Source organism: Epargyreus clarus, unplaced genomic scaffold (genome assembly GCF_041222505.1).
Source record: "Epargyreus clarus isolate Ecla_fem2 unplaced genomic scaffold, WU_Ecla_fem_2.2 ptg000019l, whole genome shotgun sequence".
NCBI classification, from domain to species: domain Eukaryota; kingdom Metazoa; phylum Arthropoda; class Insecta; order Lepidoptera; family Hesperiidae; genus Epargyreus; species Epargyreus clarus.
The window spans coordinates 11,956,415-11,984,406 of NW_027332227.1; the positions used below are offsets into that span (position 1 = coordinate 11,956,415).

At 35.0% G+C, this 27,992-nt stretch overlaps 1 protein-coding gene and 1 long non-coding RNA gene across 2 annotated transcripts in view; both read right to left on the minus strand.

Annotated features, from left to right (window-relative positions):
- The window catches only part of LOC140750240 (uncharacterized), a 343,727-nt gene that overhangs the window by 15,361 nt on the left and 300,374 nt on the right, over positions 1–27,992 (minus strand). The gene's annotated exons all lie outside the window — the stretch shown is intronic.
- On the minus strand, positions 21,936–22,627 carry LOC140750198 (uncharacterized). Its single transcript, XR_012103177.1, has 2 exons — positions 22,264–22,627; positions 21,936–22,170 (listed from the first exon to the last, which is right to left on the minus strand). It is a non-coding gene; the product is annotated as an uncharacterized LOC140750198 (long non-coding RNA).

The window sequence follows — 27,992 nt, forward strand, 5'->3', positions numbered from 1 at the left end:
AACTTGGAATTAAGAATCTCTTATCTAGAGCAAGCCTTTTTGCACAAGAGAACTTTTATGTGTCGATGGATGACATGATCCATAGTTCAACTTTAGATGTATCGAAGGTTGCTATGATAGTTTTTGTAACGCGTACTAGAGCTATTCTAACTTCTTTATCTTTAGAAATAATGTGTGTAAACTCTGATTGGAATACAATTCGGTTTTAACCGTCTATAAAGGGGGCTAAGGCACTCAAACCTCTCATAATCTAAAATCATGGACTTTACCTTTTAGAACTTGTTTTATTCAAAAATAGGACGACTATTTTTTACTAACCATCTAAACTGATAGTTTTCTTTATAGGAAGCTTTTATTTTGCTTAATACATTGCTTGGGTGATAGTACCTGCCAACATCAGTACAAGCTTGTTCTCTATTTGAATTTCATCATTTTATTCATTTATTCAAACATCGCACCATTTTTGGTCCCTGTAATTATTGACACTATTTAAATGAGCAGTTACGTTCGCAGACGTAACTTAGTTAGCTAATTACCAGCATGTAAGTATGTGTTACACCGACCAAAAGGGTTACTATACGTTAGTGTGATTTGCGGACAAATACGCTTTCAAGTTTAAGCGTGCTAGGTACTTATGAGCATCCTAAAGATAATGCAAATGACAATAGTAACGCATTTTAAAACCCAAAGGTAATTAACTAAACTACAAGGTATTTGTTATAGTTTAGGACAGATATGAACTTAAGCATAATGTCTGTCGGGAAGTCTTTTACTGGTTGAAGGTACAAATTGTACAACTCCAGATGCACCACCGCCACAACTCTTTCTGCCTAATAACAACAATGTTAAACGCTGCTGTATTTGCCAGTTTAGTCCTCATAGGTAGCAGCGCATCTGTGATCGACCTCGCGTACCCATCTAGTGTTGTCTGGAGTTGATTGCAGATGTCTAGGGGCGGCAATAGCCACTTACCTTCAGGTGGATTGTGTATTACAAAAATAAAACACAAATTGAAGTTACGAGACAACATTCACACCAAAGGAGACCATCAAAAATTATCCAGCAAAGATAGTGAACTATAATGGAACGTGTTATAATATTGTTTCCCATTTTCGTCCAAACTCATGGTCACCCTTCACGATATCGAGCCCGATAGAGCCGATACATTGGTTTCCTTAATACGTAACGCGTCGCAAATATTACGGTGGGTCATTTTACTTTTACGGTGCATTGCGTATATTATGTCTTCATCATTTTGTCGACAATCGGTTACTATCCCATTGCTGGGCATGGGTTTATACTCAGAGTAAGGGGGCCATAGTCCACCGCGCTGGTTCACACACCCTGGATACTTTTTTAAAGAACTCACACGCGTGCAAGTATCCTCACATTTTTCGTTCAGTTTGCAAGCAAGTCATAATTTATTCCTAAAACGCACATAGTTTCCAAAAAACAATCGCGCGATTTGAACCTTGAACCTTCTGATTGAGAGAGTGAGTTTCTAATTAGGCTATTAGTGCTTTTTATGTCTACATTTTTGTGAATGGAATTTAAATAGATGGATTCGAAGAAGACGGTAACTGCTGCATTTAGACGGCTCAGGCGTAGCGTCGCAGATTAGATTAGGGCTATGTCTGCCATTGACCTGGTAGACATAGTCTTTCTCTAAAAAAGTAGAGATCAATTTAAATGAGGTAGGTTCCATGGAACCTTCACCGATTCCATGGAACAGTGACCATGGTCACTTTCTGCTTCCGTTCAATAAAAAGAATGCAACCCTAACTTACATTGATTTTATTAACATTCAAAGTAATTCAAGAATTACTTAAGAAACTTTAGTATTGGAATAGTCAATAATAATGGTTATAAACAAACATCAATTCATCAATGAGATTTGTCACGGCATTGACTACGCTGCAAGGTAAAGAGGTAAAAACCAAATATGATTGAACTTTGACAGTTATAGCTTCCTTTGTAACGAAAAAACAATTGTATTACTCGTCGGGTATCCGATAAGGCTGGTCTCATTGAACACTTGTTTAATTTCGATACATTGCCACTACAATGTTATTAAAATGCGTCGTATTTCATTTAAATTATATTTTGTTATTGAAGACTCCGTGTCTATATTCGGGCATCTTTCTATTATACTATTTCCATTTCTTTATTTTCTCGGTGACTGATCGACGCCCATGTAATTTTGTGTTGTTTACGTTAAAATGTCACACAGATAATACTGTACTTCATGAACAGGTAGTGATGTACACATAATGGTTACTATAGGAGCTATAACGATAAACGTAACACGATAACAGACCCGTTTTTTTTTTACAAAATGTAAGAAACTAAACTACTGTCGGATACTTTTGTACAAAATTATTAACTATAATATTATATTACATATACTTATAATATTATATTTCAGTTACAAGATTTTACACCATACATTTTTTATTTATAATTCCTACTTCTTTAAAATTCTCGAAACTTTTGTAAAATAAGTAGGTTTTAGTCAGTAAATTGTCTGATTTTTCTTACGGCGTAATCTTTGTTGTATTTGTCTTTGTTCAAAATACATACAATAAATATATCATTGATCGATATCATTGCTTGTGACCAACACAACACTACAAAGAATTGTCATCGAGATAATAAAGAAATGCAAATAGTATAGTTTTTGTATTAGCTATTTTTTAAAGGAAGAAATCTCGGAGTGATTGAGGACTTTTACCGCGCTAAAGTGCGCGTCATTTCCTTTCTTTTAGCAGCTGGCGTAGGTACTAGAGATTAAATCTAGGAAATTTCTTGAAATAGGTATCTTCTGTGCAAGTTATCTTTGTACTGCAAATGCACAAACAAGTGTAGAGAAAACCCACAATAAAATCGGGAATTTCCTACCTACATGTTTATTTAAGTACACCATTTTAAACATTGGCAACAGTTGTCTTTTAAGGTAGAGTGTCATCGAAGATTCGTGAAAAAACACATTATTTTTGTTTCACAATTTAACATTTCGTACGAACCATTTTCAACTCCTTTGATATTTAAATCGAAGTGTTTAAGTTAAATACTTTACGCTTAAACAGTTTAACGCTTGGAGATGAAAAGAACCATAACCATTTTCATTAACACAATACTTTATTGAACAATTGTTCCTTTGAAGCACACACGCACTGTACCGATGTGATATAGAAAACTTTTGTTCTCAAGGGTAGCGATATTTGTAGACCCGAGTACAAATATGGACTTCTACTGTGCCTGAGTGACGTAGAGGGCACTATACCGGCCGGTTCCGGGTTCGATCCCCGGCCAGTCAGGTATCTAAATAATGAATTTAGATACCTTCTGAATTTATATTGTGTTCTGGGTGTGGGTGTTTATGCTAATCTATCTTTGTATGTGTGCTTTTTGTGTATCTAAAATACAGGAAACGTCTTACTGTTGGCCTCTACGTAGAAAGAGTTAAACGTTATTAGGTATGACACCCAATTCTGTTTGACGATCATTACTTATCTATGAATAGCAGCCACTAACAACTTCAATACATCACAAAAATCACTGTATTAAGTTAAAATATGCCACTTGACTTACATAACGACTATGAAATTGACACAATACCTTAGTGAGTAAAATTTGCGTTTTTATGAAACCCAATCTTTCCCAATACACTTATTTTGTAAAGCTGTACGCGTGACTAGAATGTTATGTGAGTACGTTACCGTTGCCTCATAGGATTGTCCAAGACTTACATTGGGTGGGCCTTGCTAGGTAATTTGTTTACAATTACTTTAGTTGGCTAAACGTAGATAGTAATATAAAATTCTGCGTCCTATTCCGCAGATCTAGAAATAAATTTCACGTTTCGTGACTACGAAAAACAAATTATTTTCTCAAGTTCCATCATATGAATATCAGAAATGTATTATCGTTGGACATAAATGTAGTATTTTCCATGAAGTTTTAAAAGATTTATGGGATGTATATTTAAAATGACATGGATCTAGTATTAGTATTATCTAGTATTAGTATTAGCATCACGCTAGCCAAGTTCGAATTAGAAGACTTAACACATATTGGAACACTACATTTAACAGATTCCTGCATGCAGAATTTTCGTCTATATAATATCACTGATAAGCTTGGTAGTAAATAATCAAATTCATTAACATCATTAAAAATAAAGGTTTACAATAAAATACCCGACCGCATCTTGAATCTCACAGAAAAAAGTTTAAAGTTGTCGTTAAACAAACGCTATGTAAAAAAACGTACTATAGGCTGAGTGATTATTTGTGGTCTGAAATAGCCAAAAAGATATATGTTATGGAGTTTCTTTCGCCCCTTATTCTCAATAACGAAACACCTTGTGAAGTGGTGGTAGATGTAATGACATTCAAAAAGTGCTCTGTGAAGAACCTGTTTTGAATAAAAAAAAATTGAATGTGAATTTGAAATTTGAAGGTACTTGAGAATTTGAGCCAAATGAGACCAAATTGAGAGCCACTAGTTTATTTATTCCATGTGATGATAAATTTATGCAAAAACACCAACACTCCGAGTTGTTACCAATTGATGATAGTCATGTGACCAGAACTCCGCGTGACCGCTGATTGTCCCAACCCCTTTTATCGCGGCGTCAGGATGAACGCTTATTGCTAAATTGCACCGCTGAGAAATCATCCAATTGCGAATCTTTAAGTTATTAGCTCTGCCGTTCGCAGCGGCTCTTCAGAGTGTTCTGATATTTCACGATTGTTATTGAGACCTTATTTGTTTGTTATTTTGTTTATTTTTTGAGTCGTCATGATACAGTACGCTACGGCTAGAGTACTAATATTATATATCAAAGAACTTCAAGTATAAATCTAAGTGCCAAGATAATAATAGGCGACGACTATATGCAAATTCGCAAATGTTTAAATATCTCGTCTTAATGAATCCGTGTTTGGTATCTTATTATATTTTTTTTACCTCTCGATTGCGAATTTGGGTTTATTAACTCTTCTTTGATCTAAGTGTTATAAAATATCCGATAAAGACGCTATCTACACTAATAGTTTCTCGCAGTTCGTCTAAGGGGGCTCCCTTAAGGTTAAATCACCTATTTACTGAATAAAGGTTAAAAATTACTGGCTAATTTTCATTTCATGTCACATGTTGTAATGACAAAAATGTATTGAAGTCGTTCTACGGGTATTCAATTTACTAAGGATATTAATTGCCTTGTTCAATAGGGACCAAAATAATTTGACTTCATATCATACAAGTGCTTAAAACTTTCCCGTTTTATCTGTTTAGAGATGGGGAAGACCTAAGTACATTGATGTGTCTTGACCTCGATCTGCGATATCTGTTATCTTTATACAATTCTGAGTTCGGTACAATTAGTTAAATTTATCCTACGCTTGTAATCGACTGCCTGGCAAAATTGCTCCTTAAGTAATAAGTTAAGTTACTATTTTTATAAGTGGGCATATACTTCAGTTTCATTGGTAGATGAGAGAATCCAATTCCAAAAACACGTAATCACCTAAACGTTCATAAGGAGCTAAACACCCCTTTTTGTTTGTTTACGAAGGGGAAACCTTCTTAATGCGTATCCCTATGCGTTGGGAGCGACGCGGGGTTATGTGGGATTCATACCACACTTGAGGACTTCAGGATCCCCAGGGAATGCAACCGAAGTCCGTAAAAAGGCAGGGGATTCCGTAGCCCTATTCTGGTCCCGGAACTACAGGGACAAGTGAAACATACCTTTTTTTTTTTTTTTGTTATCGAGGGGGAAACCTTCAAAAGGTACCCGACAACGTGGGAGCGACGCCGGGTTATGTGGGATTTTTACCGCACTAAAACCCCCCCGGTGGCCATCCTCTGCACTGCGTAGAGGGCTCCGGGATCTCCAAAGGAACGCAACCGGAGTCCTCTTAGCGCGTTGCCCCGTGGGGCTCCGCCCAGGTGAGCTTGACGCTCGCCACACCATCTGGTGTGTACGACGGTATGCGACCACACATACCGTCGTCCTTCCCGGGGCCGCTGGCCGGACGGTTCGAGCTCCCACTCTTGCCGCCCGCAACCCCGGAAGCCCCCTTTTAGTCGCCTCTTACGACAAGCAGGGGATACCGTAGCCCTATTCTAGTCCCGGAACTACAGGGACAGAGTGAAACATACCTAGCAACATAATTAGATTAACCCCGTAAAGTGTCAAAATTAGATAAACACTAAAAAGTAGCTGAACATCATAGTGCAAAATGGCTAACTTCACTTGTATTTTCCGCTTCTGTAAGTGCCTATTACTTTGACACACACTCAAACAAGAAATTGTTAAACACATAGATATAGGATACACAGATCAGTATTTTAATGAGTTTGAAAAGACCTATTAACGAGGTCAGTAATTCCATGACCGTGTCATAATTTCCTTATCAACAAAATGCAATCTCGATACAAATCCTGTATAAATATAAAATTATCGCGAGTGAAGGGCATAATCAATCATATGTAGTCGATACATCAGTGCCCGTACTTCAGAAACAGTTATAATTACAAGATGACAATCTAGATGACCATATCAGATATTTTGTGTAAGATAAAGACTATATGAGCACATACAAGGCGATTGTACAGGTAGGAAGGATGATAAGCCAATTATCGGAATACATAATTATATTGACCTACAAATCGATGCTGGATCTAGAACTAAATGCTCAAGCACTTTTTTATTTGAAATGTCATCGTTTGAGTCTATTGTTGAGAATACCAAGTGACGCCTCATCTATGTTTTTAACCTACTTCAAAAAATAAGGAAAACCAGGTTGGAACCAGGCGCGATCGCAGTATAAGATTGGGGGGGATGGGAGGCTGTCATAGGGCAATTTGTTTAAATTAGACCACTTGTTTCTAACGCGTTTTACACGTATGTAAAGTCCGGAATATTCATGCAGGGTTTTGCAAAAAAAGCCACCAAACCAAGTGCGAGTCGGACTCGACGATTTTATAGCGGGCATGACTCCTGTGATCCCCCTGGGACCGCACCTGGTCGGAACCATTATGGAAGAGTTTTTCCAAACTATATCATTCTAAGTAGAACATGAAACACTTATAAGGCAGACATAAATGAACGATGATGCCTCCCCTCTAAAACAAGAACGATTTAACCACCTTTGGAAAATCTTCTTTATATAGAATTATGTTATTTTTATAACGGTTTTGGAAATTTCAATAAATAATATGTGACTTTCAAATTAGAAGAACACACAGAAAAATGTTTCGACTAATCTATTTCAAAATCAGATGTAGTAGAAATATTTCGTATTATTACTTAGGTAAAAACCTTGAGGCTATTGACCTAAACAATTTCTACTTAAGTATTATAATATAATAATAAGTACATTATAATAAGTACAGTGACGTACATTCAAAGTGTTCAGTAAAATCCCTTACGCCATGTCTATTTACTTTATAATAACTCAGTGACAGTGAGTTTTCCTTATCAAACCAATCTTAGGGGACTCACCTTGTTTGTAAAGTACTTGTTTTAAGAAATCATTAAATAACTTTTAAGGACGAAAGATTCGGAGGCCTTAAAGTTAATGATTGTGTGTGTTGCAGCCAAGTAACTTACTTAGACATTCTCCTAATAGCCTAGTCTCATTATTAAACGGCGCCTTTACTAACGCTCAAGCATTGCTGTGTTCTGATTGGAAGGGTTTTGTAAGGATGACATATTTTTCCATCAGAGGAACTGATTGCTCGTCTGCTACTCCTTGATTAAAAAAAAATACCGGAATTATATACTGAATTGAAGGGCAAATTATGTATTCGGATCGACGACCTTACGATGAAAACATATGAACTACTTATCTTGCTTTGTCATTTCAATTTAGTTTTAACTTCTGCCATCTGACGGTGAAAACCAAACTGTGAATCACAGATAATAAATTGTCTGTTATTCACAAGATGGCGACGGCATGCAAATACATTATATTGTTAGTGCTTCTCACAGACAATTGTACAATAGATGAGGGTAGTAATAAAAATAATGTGAATTTATCTTTGACTTGGATTTTAAATTAGAAAACTTGTTGAAGATGATGAACAGCATCATGGTAAGTTTTTAATTTCGTTTTGTTTTTTGTTAGCTCTTGTATCAACATACCGCCGTGATGATTGATAACCTTTTAAAATTTAAACGAAGTAGGAAGAAATATTGAAGAAGTATAAGTCATAATACTTTGACATTTGCTAAATTATTTATGAACAATATCTGAAGGACAAAGAGATCCAATATATTTAATTTTTTTTCTTAAAAACAATTAGCTTATGAAGATATTCAGTATTCCAAATATTAAATCTCTTTGACGCTTATCAAGTAGGTACCTATAAATCTAACTACTTACTAACAAAGGCGGATTGACATAATAATAGTGAAAGTTGAATCACCGTAGTGTTGAGTTCATTCTGATCACACGAACTAAAGCATATCTAAGATAAGATAAAACATAATGAATAAATTGGTAATGTTTTAAAAGTTAAGTGCAATTCGGGTTTAGCTGCGGAAGTAATAACTAGGTTCATAATATATGCGTTATTATAATGTATTTCAGCAGTATAATGACAATCCCTGTGGTGCAATTGTAATCATACTCTGTGTAATTTTCCGGGTTCATTCCTAGGTCTAGTAATATTTGAGTAATTAATTTCGATTTCCTTCCTGGGCCTGTTTGTGTATTAGTGTACCCACGACTTGATTGCTATTGTGTGGCTTATAAGTATAGAGAGTGTTATTAAATAAATAGCTGATAGACTAATAGTTGAAACACAGCCTTTTAATCAGGGGACTCCCCTAGACCCTTTGAATTTTCACTAGCTACAACGTTGAAGGAAAACATCGCAAGGAAACTCTCACGCCTGACACTATTAAAAAGTTACCAAAGGTACATCGTCGTTGATCCTATACTGTCCCTCTGCTGGGTACGGGTCTCAGATAAATATTTTATTCATTATATTACGGGTCTTAGAATGAGAAGGATTAGGCCACAGTCCATTGCGCTGGTCAAGTAAATATCGGTAGATTTTACGTAGCTGCGAAAACTTTATCAAAGATCCCTCAGGTATGCAGTTGCCATGTTGATGTTTTCCTTCACCGTAAAAGAAAGTGATAAATTAGAAACTTTGAAAAATCACAGGTGGTTGATAGCAATGAAATATACGAAGTCTGTCAATTCGTACTTGATCATTGCCGTTGACTATAGCCGAAACTTTGAGAGGAGATCCGTGCCCAGCACTGGAATGGTAATGTGTTGATGACGTCAACGTTCTGAGGGTATGGGTTTCCTCTAAGAGTGAGAGTGAGTGAGAGGTATTTTAGGCTACAGTCCACCACGCTGGACAAGTGTGGATTGATACATTCCATATAAATTAATTGCTTTTTAAAGAAATCTCAGTGTATAAATGTCGGGTCTATTGTACGTCCATGTAGTACAAGTTACGTAATCGCTATTAAACATGGTTTAATTCTCATTACCACCTTTGATTAATTTAATGACATCTCAAACGAACCGCATATCCAATAACAGAATCCGTCGATGATGTAACATTGTACGGTCCAGAGGATTTCATAAGAAAATTGCTCTTAAACAAGCCATAAGCCTAGCTCGGAATAACTAGAGTGTGTCAGATCACATATGTATATGCTTATTGCTTAGTGTTCGAGGTAATCCAGTCCTGACCTAGGCAGGTCGTGTGATCGCAGCTAAAAACTCAGAATTGTGCAATTGTTATCACATTAAAGCTTTTTCTGGCATTAAGAGATGTGTTCTACAGCCACAGGGAGACTTGAGCGATTGCTTTTGAATGGCTGTCAGTGAGAGGACTTTTAGTGGTTGGAGTATAAGTAGCATGTACCCTTAGTATAAGTTTTTACGTATATACAAAAATGTCTGTATTTCTTTACGTATTTGCCCATACATTTCCAATCAGCGCCCGTAGCGGATTGTATCAGATTGGAAATGTAGGGTAAGGGTACTGAAGTGCGGTTTTTGATTAATTTGTAGGAGGTACCATATATTCACAAAGGCCCCGTGTAATTCAACGTCATTTTATTTTCATGTAGTTAACAGAATGACAGATGTTACTTTTGTTCATATTATAAGTTAATTAGATTATCGAATGTCTTTAAAAATCCTGGTATATAAAATTATTTATATGGTCATTAATTTCATATTGCTTATTGTTAGATTACATAATATTATAGAATTTGGGATAAATAGGCAATCGAATATATTTTTGAAAGAAAAATAATTAAAAAGTATAGAAGTCATTTACAATTCTCTTATAATTTTGGGCTACTAAACTTATTAACTGATTATTAACCGACTTCAAAAAGGAGGTGGTTATCAATTCGGCCGGTATCTTTTTTTTTATGTATGTACACGAATTACTCCGCCGTTAGTTAGCCGATTTTAATAATTCTTTTTTTATTGTGTAAAGACAAGCTGGAAGTTGGTCCCATTTAAATATGGTTAGGATCCATCGACGGGTTCTGAAGAAAATGAGGGGAACTCCTCCACCCATGTAAATATAACAGCCGTATAACATGACTTCAGAAATATGTACTAAACCAACATTTATTTGAATTATTCTTTACTTTGTAGTGACATAGAAGTCGGTTGTATTTTTTTGTTAAAAATTTCATTTTCAATAACTATTTCGTTGTAGCCGAAATTATATTAACGTTTACTATAACAAAACTACCGCATCGTATCTCGTTTATTCGCGTGTAGTACAACAAGTGAGTAATTCCCGTGAACAAAAAGTCCGTGTTCATGCAATAATGCGGAAATGTTAATGTCAATGCTTTGTGCCCATGTGTGGGTTGCGAATTACTTGCTTGTTCGTTATTTTGTCTTTATTCTCACTGGATTAGTGGGAACTTCTGTGGTTTCACTTCACTTAGCGTAAATGAATTGAATTGTAATCGCTACAATGCTTTTTTACATTATGTTTACTTAAAAAGTAACTGGATATAGGATTTCTTATTCAGTTACTTGAGTATTTCTAGGCAATTAAAATTATATTATGATTTAAAAAATAATAAAAACCACGCTATTATAGCTAATAAACTAAAAAGTAATTATTTTTGTGATGTACTAGTAACTTTGCAATGAACTTTCTCTAAGGTGCTCGAAATTGAAATTCTTTAATCGTGCTGAACCAGTTAAGGATAATGGGACTAAATTATTAAAATCGTATATTGTCATTAGTTCTTGATAATTGTTCAAAATTTTCAAATTAAACTGACAGTTCAAAGTGTGTAAAAATGGAGTTCAAAGATTTCGTTACGTACAAACATACATAAAAACATACAGGCAAATCAAGCTAACAATAGCGTAGTAATATTGCGTACTTATAAGATACGTGCAAAGAATATAACCCTTCCTTGCAGTGTAATAAAAAAGTCGTTTTGGACGTTGACTGCGGCAAAAAGATTTTTTAGGGGAGGCCTTTTGGCACTTTATGGCCTCATATATGAAGGAAAAACGTATATATCTATAATCAGTTTTCGACATACTGATACTAAAGGCTATAAGCATTATGATGTTTTTGTAAGGACCACACACCGAATTCTAATCCGACCAACGCAAGTATTATTTACAATAGGAAAGGTTACCGACCTGCTTGCGTAAGAACTTTTTACGTTACTCTTCTTACTAGTAGTTTTGAAACACGTGAGCAAGTGAATATCAAGTACATTTGTCTATCTGATTGAGGAAAAAATTTAAATTCTTTTCATACAACTGCTGATCGTTATTGAGTTTTATTGTTGGTTAGAAGGTTGTAGGCATATTATACAAAATCTTATAATTTTTATTAAGGTGAGTGTGTAGGAATATGTGTAAACATGAAGGTATGTTTTATAATATAGAAGTAGCAGACAAGCATGCGGTCCACCTGATGGTAAGTGGCTACGTTCGCCCACGGACATATGTGATTATCATCAGATAAGATTAGATGCCTACCTGAGGTCGGCCACAGATGCGCCGCTGCCCCTGAGGACTAAGCTGGAATGTATAGCGAAAAGTATGTCTTCCTTATTTTTATTCTGCGTTTAATACAATCTTCAATTAACAACAGGTGGCGCCATCACTACACCTATGTCTACCTAATACTAGACAGAAGGCTTACTAATATTAGGCTTAATAGGCATGATGAAATTTTGAAAATCCCTTCTATAACGTAGGTACATGTCTACCGATTCCAAAAATCGTATTATTTCAGTAATCAATTCAGTGTTAACGAAAATAATAGCATTTGCTTGTAGGACTTTTGAATTAAGCGCGAAAACGCTCGCGTGTGTCATGGCGTCCGTTGATGACGTCACGTTAGAAAATCCCATACAAAATTTCAAGCAATTCAGTGACATACCCAAAAATGACGTCATTCGCGCCCGATTAGCGTTTCAGACAAGATGGCCGACTGCAGTATTTTATACTTTTATTTAATTGAAAATATAATACATCTTAAAGTTTTTTAAAGTCATTTTTGAGAATCCTTTCAATATATTGTGTTTTATTAAATCATTTATTCTTTGATTTTTTAATACTGTCATCATGCCAATTCTATGTGCGGCGGTGTCGAAGTCGAGTCACATGAGATTCTACCATCTTCACCTACGACGTTCATATAATATTTATTACGTCATTACGTATCATTATTATTTTTAAAACTCAAAACTACAAAATGAAAATAATTTATTATATACATTCAATCACTCTTTATTCGCTGCAAATAAAAACTGCCGAATTATTAATCTGAGTACTCTACGGTCATCGACCATTCGTCAAACAAATCACAATCAATCATTCGCAATTCGGAATGAGTTCCGTGCTTATACAAACTTTAATAAGTTTTTTCAACAGATCATAATAATTATATGCACGTTATTCACATAATAAACCGCGATTTTACACGGCGCAGCGTAAGGTAATGAAAATGCCATAGAATATTATATCGAATAGACACGGCTTAATTAGGTACACTCGACTGAACACTCTACAAGATAAGTTTATGCTATTTTTTCTTATCCCCTGAGATGTTTATAATATTAGCTGCAACCCTTTTGATTTCCTAATCACAGGAGCGTGTCTCTGGCATGGTTTGGAGCGTATTTCATTAGGCTGCTCCGTCACCTCCACTAGTTGATATGAGTACCTAATATCAGTAGATAACTAATTTCTAATAAAGAGGAAACTATATTTCGCATTTCTTTATGCCACTTCACTTTCTATTTCTTAATATACAAGATTCATACGTACAACATTGTCATAAAAATACACAGACAATTTTATTTTACTTACTCTGTGGAAAATACGCATTTACTTGCAATATAAATTCTTTAAATCCCGTCATGCATCTCATTTACAATTCACTACATTGTTAGGCATCCAATTCTCGTTTTCACCACAACAGTAGCCAGTTTAGTAATAAAAACTGTCAATGGAATAAGTGGCAGTGAAAAGAAACTGCATTGTTTTGTTCATACCTCGGAGACTTGCACTTTCGTTTCGAGTAGAAAGTCCGTTTTGGGTGCTCGAGTTCAGATTGTGTTACACGGAACACTATACAAAAGATATTAAATTACGCTCAGACCGTGACTTTATCTCCGGCAGAATTTATTTGCATCTGTACCTGTATAGGTCTAATAGAATTCTACCGATAAAGGGAGATTTCTCTCTGACCTGCGACACAGTTTTCATTCTGCCAACTGCGACTTAATATGTTATTCATAAGTAATGGCCTGTCCTTCGCGATTTCTCTATGAGAGACCCAATTTTGCAAGTATTATTAATACGACGACCATTATAGTATGTATACTTATAGTATGAAATTAGACTGATTGATTTCTTCGTTTGTTTTTAAACAGATTATTTTTATAGATAACTATTAAAACGAATACAGTCATCAATCTGGATTGCGTATTAAAGTTTTTTTAACAATTTTATATACTTAAGAAAATAGAAATAAAACTTATTTGGACACAGATGGAAATAGAACGGAAAAATGATTATTACTTATTTTATCTTGAAAAGAATTTTGAAACCTTAAAATTTAATTACGTTATCGTTATAATGTCGTTCATTATAATAAATAAAATTTGCAGAATAAATTGTAAATAAAACAAAAAAGATTTGATAACCCAACGTATTTCTATAATACAAAAATGTCATATTTCATTTTAGACTTTTTGGATAAGCTGGCTAAGTATAAGTAAAGATTGAATATAGATAAGTGGACGGCAATATATTATGAGTATTTGGAGTGGGTATCCTAACAAATGATAATCGCACTAATCATGTATGTATAGAAGGTGGTGATCATGTATGTATAGAAGGTGGTGGTGAAGGAAGAAGAACTCTGTGCGGTTAATCTCCGGCGGTACCACCGCATCACCTCTTTCTGTCTAATGCCGGCAGAGCTAAACGTTCAGGACGTCAGGTAGGAATCTAATCGTATCTGGTCGGCAGAAGCCACTTGCCATTAGGTGGACTGAACGCCTACCTGCTACTTCTGTGTTATTTAAAAAAATGGTTCTATATTTTTTACGTAGGTATGTCCGCTTTATCGTCGCATACCTCATTAAGGTTAAGAATTTTAACGAACTCCAAAAAATGAAGTATGTTATATCCATAAAATAAAAAATAGGGAATGGGCTCAATATAAACAAGAAATTATGCACATTATACGAATTTTATGCATAATTAAAATTTTATGTTGACTTATGTCCAATATCATTGTGTCAAGGACATTCGAAGCTTAATGCGGTGAGCGAGCTTAAATAACTATGTTGAACTATGATTGCTAATAAGTCTGTATGTAGAACAAGGTTAATAAACTTACATAGAAAACTATAACCATGTTTTTTTGACACTCGAAAATTCAATACACATACCTGCCTTGAAGAGTTAAGAGCTAAAATCCTTTGAGAATATTTTTTTCAAAGATAAAACTAACTTTGTTCTCCCCATATGAGTGTTCAAGTCACGAGGCATATTAAACTTTAAATGGGCCTACTTTGCTATAAATTCTTTTATACGTTGTAAGTACCTACTTCAAATTTATTGTTTACTTAGCTTTTTCTCGTTTTTGGCGATATTTAATGTCTGCTCTTGTAGGCTACATGTAAAATAGCGACGATAAGACAGATAAAAAAAAATAACTTATTCCGACTTAGATCTGAGGAGTAGCAAAGCGTGCTATGATAAACGGGTTCAAGATTTCTATTAAGGGGGACCTCGACTCAGTCTTCTGAATTTTTGCCACCTCATTAAGTTACGAATGCATTTACGTCTATGATTCTAAATGATGGGGTTAGGGATTGAGAAGAGTCGTAAACCCTTTCGTTGCCAATTATTTCAGATTACAGTTTCGTTTTGTTGGCTACAGTATCCTAGTAGCAGCGAACCGTCCAGCAAGCGGCCATGGGAAAGACGACGATATGTGTGGTTGCATTTCGTCGTTAACACCAGGTGTGCAGAAGGAGCGTAAATTGCTCCTCCTAGGGTGGAGCTCGATAGGGCAACGTGCTTGGAGGACTCCGGTTGTGTTCCGTCGGAGATCTCGGATCGTTTACCTTTTGAAGGTCTCGTGAACAAAAAAAAGGGTGTTATGTACCTACTTGCATTTATTTGAAGGTGGTAGAACCCTTTGCGGTTCGATCCCGGTGGCACCACCGCCACACATATTTCTACCTAATAACAGCAGTGTTAGGCGCTGCAGTGTTCCGGTTTAAAGGGTGATAAGGAAGACAGACTTTTCCGAGGCGTTCCAGCTTAGTCCTCAGGGGTAGCGGCGCATCTGTGGCCGACCTCAGGTAGAAATACCTAATCCTATCTGGGATTGATTACAGGTGTCCATGGGCGGCAGTAGCCACTTACCATGAGGTGAACTGCATGCTCGTCTGTTACTCCTATATTATAAAAAAAAACTTTATACGGCACAATATGGGAGAACTGTTCTAGACATTTTGCGTGATAGCTACTAGTTAAGCAAGTGGTAGGATGGCGGTGTGGTCACTCGCCACAGTCGACTTTCGACGAGCCGTCCGGACAGTGAGACACAGTAATTGTTATTTTAATTAGTGCCGTTCCGAAACCAATTAGCGGCTCTAATAGAAACGATGTAGTTTTACCAATCATTTTGTAGTAACATTTTATATACATTTTTTAACTATTATTTTTAATTTAGGCATTATAACTTATAAAGATTATAAGATATTAATTAAAATAAATAATTTGTTTAATAAAATTAATACTTCTAAAATAATTAATTACAATTCTAATAGTTTACACGTCATTATATGGATTACGTAGGCAATAAATATTTCATTTGTGCATAAAATTAAAACAAAACCATTAAGAAAATTATTATTTACTTTAAAAAGCCATGGAAATTAAAAATGTTTGCTAATAAATTAATGTCAAAATAGTTAATAAAACTTATTTGCTACAATAAATAAACAGTTACATTTTAAAACTGAGATTGTTAATAACACATTGACACCACGACAAGACGTCCCACACAAGTCATAACTCATAGACATATATTTTGAGCGAGGATCATAAAACTAAACTCGTTAAGCAATTAGACATTGCTTCACTTCTACACGCAATATGAAAGCTAAAACTCTTTGTTAGATTGCGGTGGTATCGCCAACACACCTACTTCTGCCTTATAACACCAGCGCTAAGACTGCTTGGTTGGGTTTGGAGAGTCTGGTAAGACAGAAACAATCATTACCACTAGTCGCGATCACGCTGCATTCTATTCTCGACTGCTGCTTTGTAGATCAGTTACGATCCATAAGGTATTGTTACGAAAATTATAATATTCTTTTGTGGATCCGGATTGTAATCTCAGGACACATTTATACCGGGCAGTTTCCCGAACTGTCTGCCAAATACGTAGGCATGGTGCATACGGAATTGGCAAAATTCTTCAGCAAGTGAATTCACCTGGCGACATGATATAAATAAGCCTGAATGAATAATATCCGTGGCGTCGCCAGAGACAAATAATAAAGAGTTCTCAGTTAAATAGTAGAGACCCGTTTAAATCTGGAGGCACGGCAGTGCCTCCGCCAAGTCGAGCCAAAAGAAGCGGCACGGCCGTACCATACTTTTCCCGAAGCAATTCGGCCCATTTTTGACCCCCTGTAACTTCGTTGCATATGAAGCTAGAAGCCTGAATTTTCAGGAGCCAAGCAAGCATTGTATAGACACGGTACATTTCAAATTTCATTCAATTTGAACCAGTAGTTTAAGAATTACAAGTAGTTAAAGTTCGTAATTTTGTCACTCACTCACTGACTGACTGACCGATCATCAAAAGTTTAAGGCACTTCCAGCAGACATAGAAGGTTGAAATTGAGAATACAATTAGTGTTTAGTATATAACTCATGGAAAAACTAAAATATTTTGCAATTTCTGTCCAGTTATCTAGATACACCAACTACATTAAATAACTTTGTATCCTATATAAGTTATATAGGATTACAAAGTTACATTTGCAGTTAATGAATCTGTGTTTCTGTCCGCGAAATGTACGAGTAGTAGGGGAGCCCATGATGTTAAATGGGTAGAAACTCGAGTGTCAATAGGACGTATATATGGGCGCAAATCAGTATCTTATGTTTATATTATAACATTTAATGTTTAAAATAATTATTTATGGGTGTAAATCTGTATCTTACGTTTATATTATAATATTTAATGTTTAAAATAATTATTCGTAATTACAATACTGTTATTGATCTAACCTCAATGTTTATTGTTTTATAAACAAAACTTAGTTTAATTTGCATCCTACTAGTAGCGCCCTCTTTTGGCGATTTATGAAAACTTGTAATGAATGTTTGCGTGTTGTAACGCGCTTGTTTATTAAAACAAATATAATTTGTGTAAGATAAATTATTTGGAGTAACATAAAATTCATTATAATATTAATTTTTATTATGTCAATTTTGATTGTCAATGTGGAATTAATATTTAGATTAAAATATGGACAATTTCCGGTAGTACTTCAAAACACTTTGTTAGTCATACCAAATAAATTATGTAAATTATAATAATATTAAAATACTTATTCTCGTATTTTTAAAACAATATTTTCAATATAATGTTATTTTATTAACAGTTAAATTTATTGTGAATCACGTCACTTGTTATAACAAAACAAGTGATGTGAGGTAGTTCTTATGCTGTTTGTCACTCGAGTAGTATTTAAGTCCACGCGCTGGTAGAGCGTGGTACATTCGCATTTAATCAGTCTTGTAAGCCGTTACTCTGCTCGAATTGTAAATAAAAGTGAATAAAAGTGATTCTTATATTAAAGTCGTTTCGTTCAGTTTATTAATAAAGTGCGGTATTTGGGTTATCGCCGATATATACGATTGTGTAGATTACACAGTGAAGAAAAGGTTGTGTGATATTTTTCGATTCACCGTGGGAATAGTTTCTAGATGATTCGAAAAATGTAAAAAGCAGAGTCAGACATACTCAAGGCGCGGCAGGTTAGTGATAGAGTATATATCTCTGATGCCGGAAATATGTTTATCTGCTGGTTTGCATAGGGGGACAGCCATACGAGAGGTAAAAATGGAAAAAAAAGTAACCAGCACATTAGATTTGATCTTGACACACTCGAGGGCGTAAGATTATTATACAGGAAATTCCAGCTGATGTTTTACTTATCATAACCCTTCATCTGACGATTTAGTGGAGGGGTTTTTTATACTGACGATTTGAAAAAAAAAATAGAATGAGAATATATAAAGAATAATGTATTTTCCATAAAATTTGCCTTTTCCTTTAGTTTGTTGTACACCATTACTTTCCAGGGATCCATGCTAATAAATGGCGCTATCAGTAAGTGCATATTTTCTAGCATAATATCCTTTGTATTAAAAAAATTACCGCGTATCTCCAGTATGTCCAGGTACAGATTTTTTGCAACCTTATTACTCCCTAACGCCGCCCTCAAACCATCAGATTATAAATTTATTGTTTTCAGCATGTAATTAAGCTAATATAGATAATACGATGCCATCAAAAACAATGCTTGTAAAAAGATCCAAGTCTCGCCATTCAATTCTTCTACCGTAAAAAGTCTTGAGATCTATGTAATACCAAGCCGGTAATGTATGCAGTCCCTACTTAAGGGACCTTCTGTCTTAAGGTATTATCTCACTATCTAACCTAACAACATCTCATGGGACCATACCAATTTTAAAAATCTTTTATGTTCTAAATAAATTAACGTGGCAATCGTACTGCAAGTCACATTGTGCTTTCATCTTATCATATCGCATCACACAAGTACGATTGCCACGTCAATTTATTTAGAACATAAAATATTTTTAAAATTGGTATGGTCCCATGAGATGTTGTTAGGTTAGATAGTGAGATAATACCTTAAGACAGAAGGTCCCTTAAGTAGGGACTGCATACATTACCGGCTTGGTATTACATAGATCTCAAGACTTTTTACGGTAGAAGAATTGAATGGCGAGACTTGGATCTTTTTACAAGCATTGTTTTTGATGGCATCTCATTCCTTTTTGTAGATATTTCTACTCTTTTCCTTTCCGGTACCTTCCACTAGTTGAATCTCAACAACAGATTCTTTAAAGGCAATTAAATTGTTTAGGTAGTCTTTGTAGTTATGTAAATAATCTTGCCATTCATCATCACTTTCATTCGAACATGACAATAAATTAAATCTAAAAAAGTTACTATTTTGAGAACTGAAATTATGCCCGTTATCCTCAGGAAAAACATCTTCTAAAAACATCTCTACTGATTGTGATTTATTTATTTATTTATTGGGATTTAACGTGTCTTCGTATTAAATAATCGACATCCCTTACTTTCTTCTGAATATCCGACAAAAATCATTGGTAATCTTTCACTGACTTCGTCGGACTCCGGTTTTTGATATAAACCACAGTATTTACTGCTCTTGCTCAAATTCGTTTCAATTTATAATAGACTTCTGACTTCTGAAATGAAATGAAATATTTATTTAATAATGATAACATTCGTTTTAGACTTCTCGCATATACAATAATAGTTCTGTTAGCTGTTTCAACCACAACAATTTGTTTAGGGGTATACAGTATCGCCTTCTAATGTAGAATTCCATTTGTTGATAAGAAAATATTGAAAGCTCTATTACAAAATATCGTCCCACCATCTGATCTCATACATTTGTTCGACTTGCTAGTTCCTTTTTCAACACTTTATATTTTGGAAATTTCTTAAAGACTCACTCTTATGTTTTAGAAAATAAACATTCATCGTGTCATTCGAGAATAATAGTCGATAAATAATAACATGTACCTTGAACCGTTGAGTGAACTAGCTTCCATGGGACTACATAAATCTGTATGTACGATCTCCAGTATATCGTTCGTTCGCGTTCAGAGGTTTGGAAATGGTTTCTTACTAGTCGTCATATCCGTCGGTAATGTTCACATTATCAAGACCAGTCATAATATTCTTTAAAATTCGCATATATTCCGGATTAATATGGGCTAGTCTTCTATGCCAATATTTATTTGACATTGTCAAATTACATATCGGTGATTTGACAAATTGTATATATACCATTTACGTTGTGGCCAGTTGCGATAATAATATCCATAGAGTTACTAATAGTGCAACCGTTTTTCAAGAAATTAACAGTAAATCCTTTTTCAGTAAGTTTACTCACCGCTAACAAATTCATACTTAAAATTATTTATATTAGAAAGGTTTCTTATAATAATTTCCACGTTTTTTCCGGGTAGGTACTAACACAAAATAAAAACTAACAGAAGTTAATCTTCATACAAAGTGGGCTGGAGTAACGCACACGTAGACACCACTTACCGACTCGTTATCTCGGGGGGACTCGAGCGCATACGTGCGCGACTGTCAGTTCATTTCTGACACGCGTTTGTAACTGTTTTGTACAAGCAATGGAGCAAAAAAAAAATACCCTAATTGTGCAATGGACGGTTGTTTAAATTCAACGTTAAACTGTGGATTTTCGTTTTTTTATAGCTATCAATTATCAAGCCACTAGGAGCTGATATTTTTGGTGATAATGGCAAGAATATGTTATAAAGTGGATATCTAAGCTCGATTTATATAACAGTTTCCTATTTCGAATCATTTGAAACGAACTTAACTAAATTTTTGTAATATTGCGTTGAAATGTTACGTACCTAATATTACGTAAGTTGAAAACATGATTTTCTGTTCGTATATATATTGGTTTGTCTTTAATGCCATTTGGTAGGTTTATGTCTAAAACGGATAGGGCAAAAGGAATTGTGTAAATTAGGGTAATCCGTTTAGAACTTATTAGGGATTTTCTATTGTGAACATTGTAATTTTTTATGTGCTTACATATAAAAAATATTTTCATAGACATTTATTTATGCTCAATAAGGCCGAAAGGAGATGTTTCAAAATGTATGGGCTCCCGGCCACCTTTTGTACACTATATTAAAAATTAAGAAAACTTGCAAAGAAGGGGGTTAATTTTCTTCAAATCATGTTCGTTTAATTGTTAAAAAACAATAATTTACACGTAAACTTGCAACACAACAGTGGAAAAACATCATGGCGGTAGTGATTACCGTAATAATGTCATCTGTCATTCTATTTTAACTTACTATATACATTATATACTTTTTAATATATTTTTTACGCGAATGGGCGTAGATATATAAACATTATATTGTGTGTATTGAGAAACAAGGCCTATATTTGATAAACATTAATTATATTTACTTTCATAAATCTTGACTTAAAACAAACATACCAAAATATGTACTTTTATACCAATTTATTTTAGTTAAAACATTTAAGTGTGTAAATAAAACAACTTTAAGTACACATTTGATCATATTTTACTTACTCTTCACTTAGATACATTATTTATTCATTTTAAATATCTTCCCTTATCAATATTTTCATCCTGTGACGAGCTCAGCCCAAACATCAAACAATGGGCATAATGTGAGCGCAACTACCTACGAGTACGGTTCGTTGCCCAGCGATGCAGTTGCAATAATAACTGATTATTTTGTCATCCCAAGAATGTCCTTGTCTTGCTAATGTAATTATCTAATAAAGAGAAATTTAAAAAGATTAGCTTCTCTAGTTTAAAATTATTTACGATTATTTCACGATTAATACAACAACTGATGTATATTTTACCTGATGATATTGAATCCTTGTCAACACAATCCACAGCGATCGCACGAAAATCACAAGAATCCATAAAACATAATCTGGGTAAACAAGTAAGGTAGAATCACTCCATAATCGTAAGCAGCACAGAGCAGAAACATATTCAGGATTAAAATGGAATCTTCTCATCAGTACCTACATATTTATTCAACGTTTACATTGGAGTCCACTATTATAATATGTATATATCCACTTTTACGCATATCAAATTGACAACTTCTTCTTTTTTAATTTGACATGTCATTTACATCTATAAAACCAGATACTATTTAAAAGGTGGTTTTGTTATTATTATTATAAATAATTAATTAAATTTAGAAATAATGATGGGATACCCAAAACAAAAGCCAGGTTGTAAAGTACTAAGGTAACAATAACTTTACGACAAAAACAGCGAAATACAGAATTACCGACATCCAAAGAGTATAGTAACCTATGTGTGGGGTACACATAGGTTCCCGACATCGACAGTTTTGAAAACTTTACATTGACAGTATTCCGCCATATTTAATATTTCAATGAGGATTGCTTATTTTAAATATTTTTAAACACGAATACTTTAGGTTATCAAAATATATGTGTATTTTTCTTCAATTATACAAATTATTCGTGTTTTTTAGTTATAATGTACATGAGATGGCCGAAAATGAAACATCTCCTTTGCCTAAACACTTGTTTCCTTGGAAACAAACTTATTATTATTTTATAATGCGGTGACAGTTGCTAAACCTCACGACACTTATTGTATTTTGTGTATGTTACCGTTAGATTGTAGAATACGTTAGCATACACATTAACTAGGCTTAAGATTAGCTAGAAAATATGCAGATTAACTATGTAGTTAAAATTCGAAACATCTTTTCAGACTTGTTCTTAAAACACATGCCTTTTTACGACACGACGACGTATCGTGACACATAGCGACATCGTGCCGCAAAGCGATATTGTTTCGTGAAAATATACAATGTTTGTCGTAAATTCATGACACGACGATGCATCATGGCATGCACGGGTCGACGTCAAGGGGTGAAAATTGATACAATCTTCGTTTTGTACTTTAGGTAGTGGGCAAGCTATCTGCTTTTTAACTGATTTAGGCACATTAGCCGTAACATCTAGTTTTTTTCTCATGACATTTGTCAGAAATTCGGAATGTTTTTGATATTATATAACTTTTTAGGGTTCCATACCCAAAGGGTAAAAACGGAACCCTATTTCTAAGCTGTCCGTTTGTCTGTCTGACATAGAGCTCTATTTCTGGAACCTTAATAGATAGAAATTTAAATTTTTTACGGATTATGTATAATGGTGGCCGCTTTAACAATAAGTACTAAAAGTAAAAAGAAAAACTTTCAAAAAAGTGTGTGTGTGTCAGCTACGACGCACGATTGGAGTTTACTCCTTACGAACGATAATTATGATTATCGAATAGAAAAAAGGGTAAATGAACGCATCTGCTAAAATGATAAGAGAAACAAACATATATCTGTAATTATTCGGATTATTTATATTACTTCAATAATGCGTATTACATAAAGTATGTTACAAAATAATATAAATAATAATAATAACTAGATGTCTACAATAGATGCTACTATATGCATTTATTATACAGCATGCATACCCTGTACTCGGCAGCAGTATACAAGTTGTGGCAGAACTTCGTAATACGCAGGCGCGCAACACACACGTACAAACATACGCACACATTCAACTCTCAGACTGGAGGTAGTGAACTATACAGTGAGACTACGAAGTATCGCGCAAAGAGGAGACCCCGAGAATGAGATACGCCGTGTAATGTATTCCATCTCATTCTTTTACACGTTCAATCCTACAGGTATACATATATGTTTGTCTCTTTCTACGTAACGCCTCAACTTTTCGTGTTACACTTGATTTTACTCCTCATAAAATTTCCGTACCGGGCCTTATAACTCAAATCGTTTCTTAAGGAGTAAACTCCAAAAAACTTTCAAATAAAGGAGAGTTGCCATACAAGGAGGAAATCTTTAAAAGGTACTCGACGACGTGAGAGTGACGCCGGGTTATGTGGGACTTTAGCCGCACTAAAATCCTCCGGTGGCCGTCCTCAACGTTTGTTGGAGAACTCCGGGATCTCCGACTGAACGTAACAGAAGTCCTTTAAGCGCGATGCCCCGATCGAGCTCTGCCCTGGGAGAACAGTTTTCGCTCCTCCTAAACTATCCGGTGTTCACGACGGTATGCGACTACACATACCGCCGTCCTTCCCGGGGACACTTATTGGACGTTTCCAGCTCTCTCTTGCCACTCCCAACTCCGGAAGCCCCCTTGTAGTCGCTTCTTACGACAGGCACGGGATATCGTATCTAACCCTTTTTTAGTCCAGGAACTACAGAGACAAACATATAAGGACCTGCTATTTTTTAGCGTTTTTCATTTGAAATGTTCACAATGCATTATATGGCTGCTATAACATCAATTAGTAAAAATAAAAATAAAATAAACAAATATTTTTGTGGTACGGAACCCTCAGTGTACGAGTTCGATTCGCACTTCACCCATTATTTGAATTGAATTTAAATTGAAGTTGGAATTGAAAACGTCTTTTGTCTCGAGAATAAAAACAATTGACGTCGCCTGTAATAGTAGGGGAGCCCAAGACGGGATTTCGAGAGTGACTCGAACGCGGCAGATTAAAATATGGGAGATACCTTACATCCTATAGAGTATCTTAAACTATCCATTTGGGGGATTCAACCAGGGAAGTCCATCAGACTATTAATAAAAAATCGTATTATCTATATTAGCTTAATTACATGCTGAAAACAATAAATTTATAATCTGATGGTTTGAGGGCGGCGTTAGGGAGTAATAAGGTTGCAAAAAATCTGTACCTGGACATACTGGAGATACGCGGTAATTTTTTTAATACAAAGGATATTATGCTAGAAAATATGCACTTACTGATAGCGCCATTTATTAGCATGGATCCCTGGAAAGTAATGGTGTACAACAAACTAAAGGAAAAGGCAAATTTTATGGAAAATACATTATTCTTTATATATTCTCATTCTATTTTTTTTTTCAAATCGTCAGTATAAAAAACCCCTCCACTAAATCGTCAGATGAAGGGTTATGATAAGTAAAACATCAGCTGGAATTTCCTGTATAATAATCTTACGCCCTCGAGTGTGTCAAGATCAAATCTAATGTGCTGGTTACTTTTTTTTCCATTTTTACCTCTCGTATGGCTGTCCCCCTATGCAAACCAGCAGATAAACATATTTCCGGCATCAGAGATATATACTCTATCACTAACCTGCCGCGCCTTGAGTATGTCTGACTCTGCTTTTTACATTTTTCGAATCATCTAGAAACTATTCCCACGGTGAATCGAAAAATATCACACAACCTTTTCTTCACTGTGTAATCTACACAATCGTATATATCGGCGATAACCCAAATACCGCACTTTATTAATAAACTGAACGAAACGACTTTAATATAAGAATCACTTTTATTCACTTTTATTTACAATTCGAGCAGAGTAACGGCTTACAAGACTGATTAAATGCGAATGTACCACGCTCTACCAGCGCGTGGACTTAAATACTACTCGAGTGACAAACAGCATAAGAACTACCTCACATCACTTGTTTTGTTATAACAAGTGACGTGATTCACAATAAATTTAACTGTTAATAAAATAACATTATATTGAAAATATTGTTTTAAAAATACGAGAATAAGTATTTTAATATTATTATAATTTACATAATTTATTTGGTATGACTAACAAAGTGTTTTGAAGTACTACCGGAAATTGTCCATATTTTAATCTAAATATTAATTCCACATTGACAATCAAAATTGACATAATAAAAATTAATATTATAATGAATTTTATGTTACTCCAAATAATTTATCTTACACAAATTATATTTGTTTTAATAAACAAGCGCGTTACAACACGCAAACATTCATTACAAGTTTTCATAAATCGCCAAAAGAGGGCGCTACTAGTAGGATGCAAATTAAACTAAGTTTTGTTTATAAAACAATAAACATTGAGGTTAGATCAATAACAGTATTGTAATTACGAATAATTATTTTAAACATTAAATATTATAATATAAACGTAAGATACAGATTTACACCCATAAATAATTATTTTAAACATTAAATGTTATAATATAAACATAAGATACTGATTTGCGCCCATATATACGTCCTATTGACACTCGAGTTTCTACCCATTTAACATCATGGGCTCCCCTACTACTCGTACATTTCGCGGACAGAAACACAGATTCATTAACTGCAAATGTAACTTTGTAATCCTATATAACTTATATAGGATACAAAGTTATTTAATGTAGTTGGTGTATCTAGATAACTGGACAGAAATTGCAAAATATTTTAGTTTTTCCATGAGTTATATACTAAACACTAATTGTATTCTCAATTTCAACCTTCTATGTCTGCTGGAAGTGCCTTAAACTTTTGATGATCGGTCAGTCAGTCAGTGAGTGAGTGACAAAATTACGAACTTTAACTACTTGTAATTCTTAAACTACTGGTTCAAATTGAATGAAATTTGAAATGTACCGTGTCTATACAATGCTTGCTTGGCTCCTGAAAATTCAGGCTTCTAGCTTCATATGCAACGAAGTTACAGGGGGTCAAAAATGGGCCGAATTGCTTCGGGAAAAGTATGGTACGGCCGTGCCGCTTCTTTTGGCTCGACTTGGCGGAGGCACTGCCGTGCCTCCAGATTTTTTATTAATAGTCTGATGGACTTCCCTGGTTGAATCCCCCAAATGGATAGTTTAAGATACTCTATAGGATGTAAGGTATCTCCCATATTTTAATCTGCCGCGTTCGAGTCACTCTCGAAATCCCGTCTTGGGCTCCCCTACTATTACAGGCGACGTCAATTGTTTTTATTCTCGAGACAAAAGACGTTTTCAATTCCAACTTCAATTTAAATTCAATTCAAATAATGGGTGAAGTGCGAATCGAACTCGTACACTGAGGGTTCCGTACCACAAAAATATTTGTTTATTTTATTTTTATTTTTACTAATTGATGTTATAGCAGCCATATAATGCATTGTGAACATTTCAAATGAAAAACGCTAAAAAATAGCAGGTCCTTATATGTTTGTCTCTGTAGTTCCTGGACTAAAAAAGGGTTAGATACGATATCCCGTGCCTGTCGTAAGAAGCGACTACAAGGGGGCTTCCGGAGTTGGGAGTGGCAAGAGAGAGCTGGAAACGTCCAATAAGTGTCCCCGGGAAGGACGGCGGTATGTGTAGTCGCATACCGTCGTGAACACCGGATAGTTTAGGAGGAGCGAAAACTGTTCTCCCAGGGCAGAGCTCGATCGGGGCATCGCGCTTAAAGGACTTCTGTTACGTTCAGTCGGAGATCCCGGAGTTCTCCAACAAACGTTGAGGACGGCCACCGGAGGATTTTAGTGCGGCTAAAGTCCCACATAACCCGGCGTCACTCTCACGTCGTCGAGTACCTTTTAAAGATTTCCTCCTTGTATGGCAACTCTCCTTTATTTGAAAGTTTTTTGGAGTTTACTCCTTAAGAAACGATTTGAGTTATAAGGCCCGGTACGGAAATTTTATGAGGAGTAAAATCAAGTGTAACACGAAAAGTTGAGGCGTTACGTAGAAAGAGACAAACATATATGTATACCT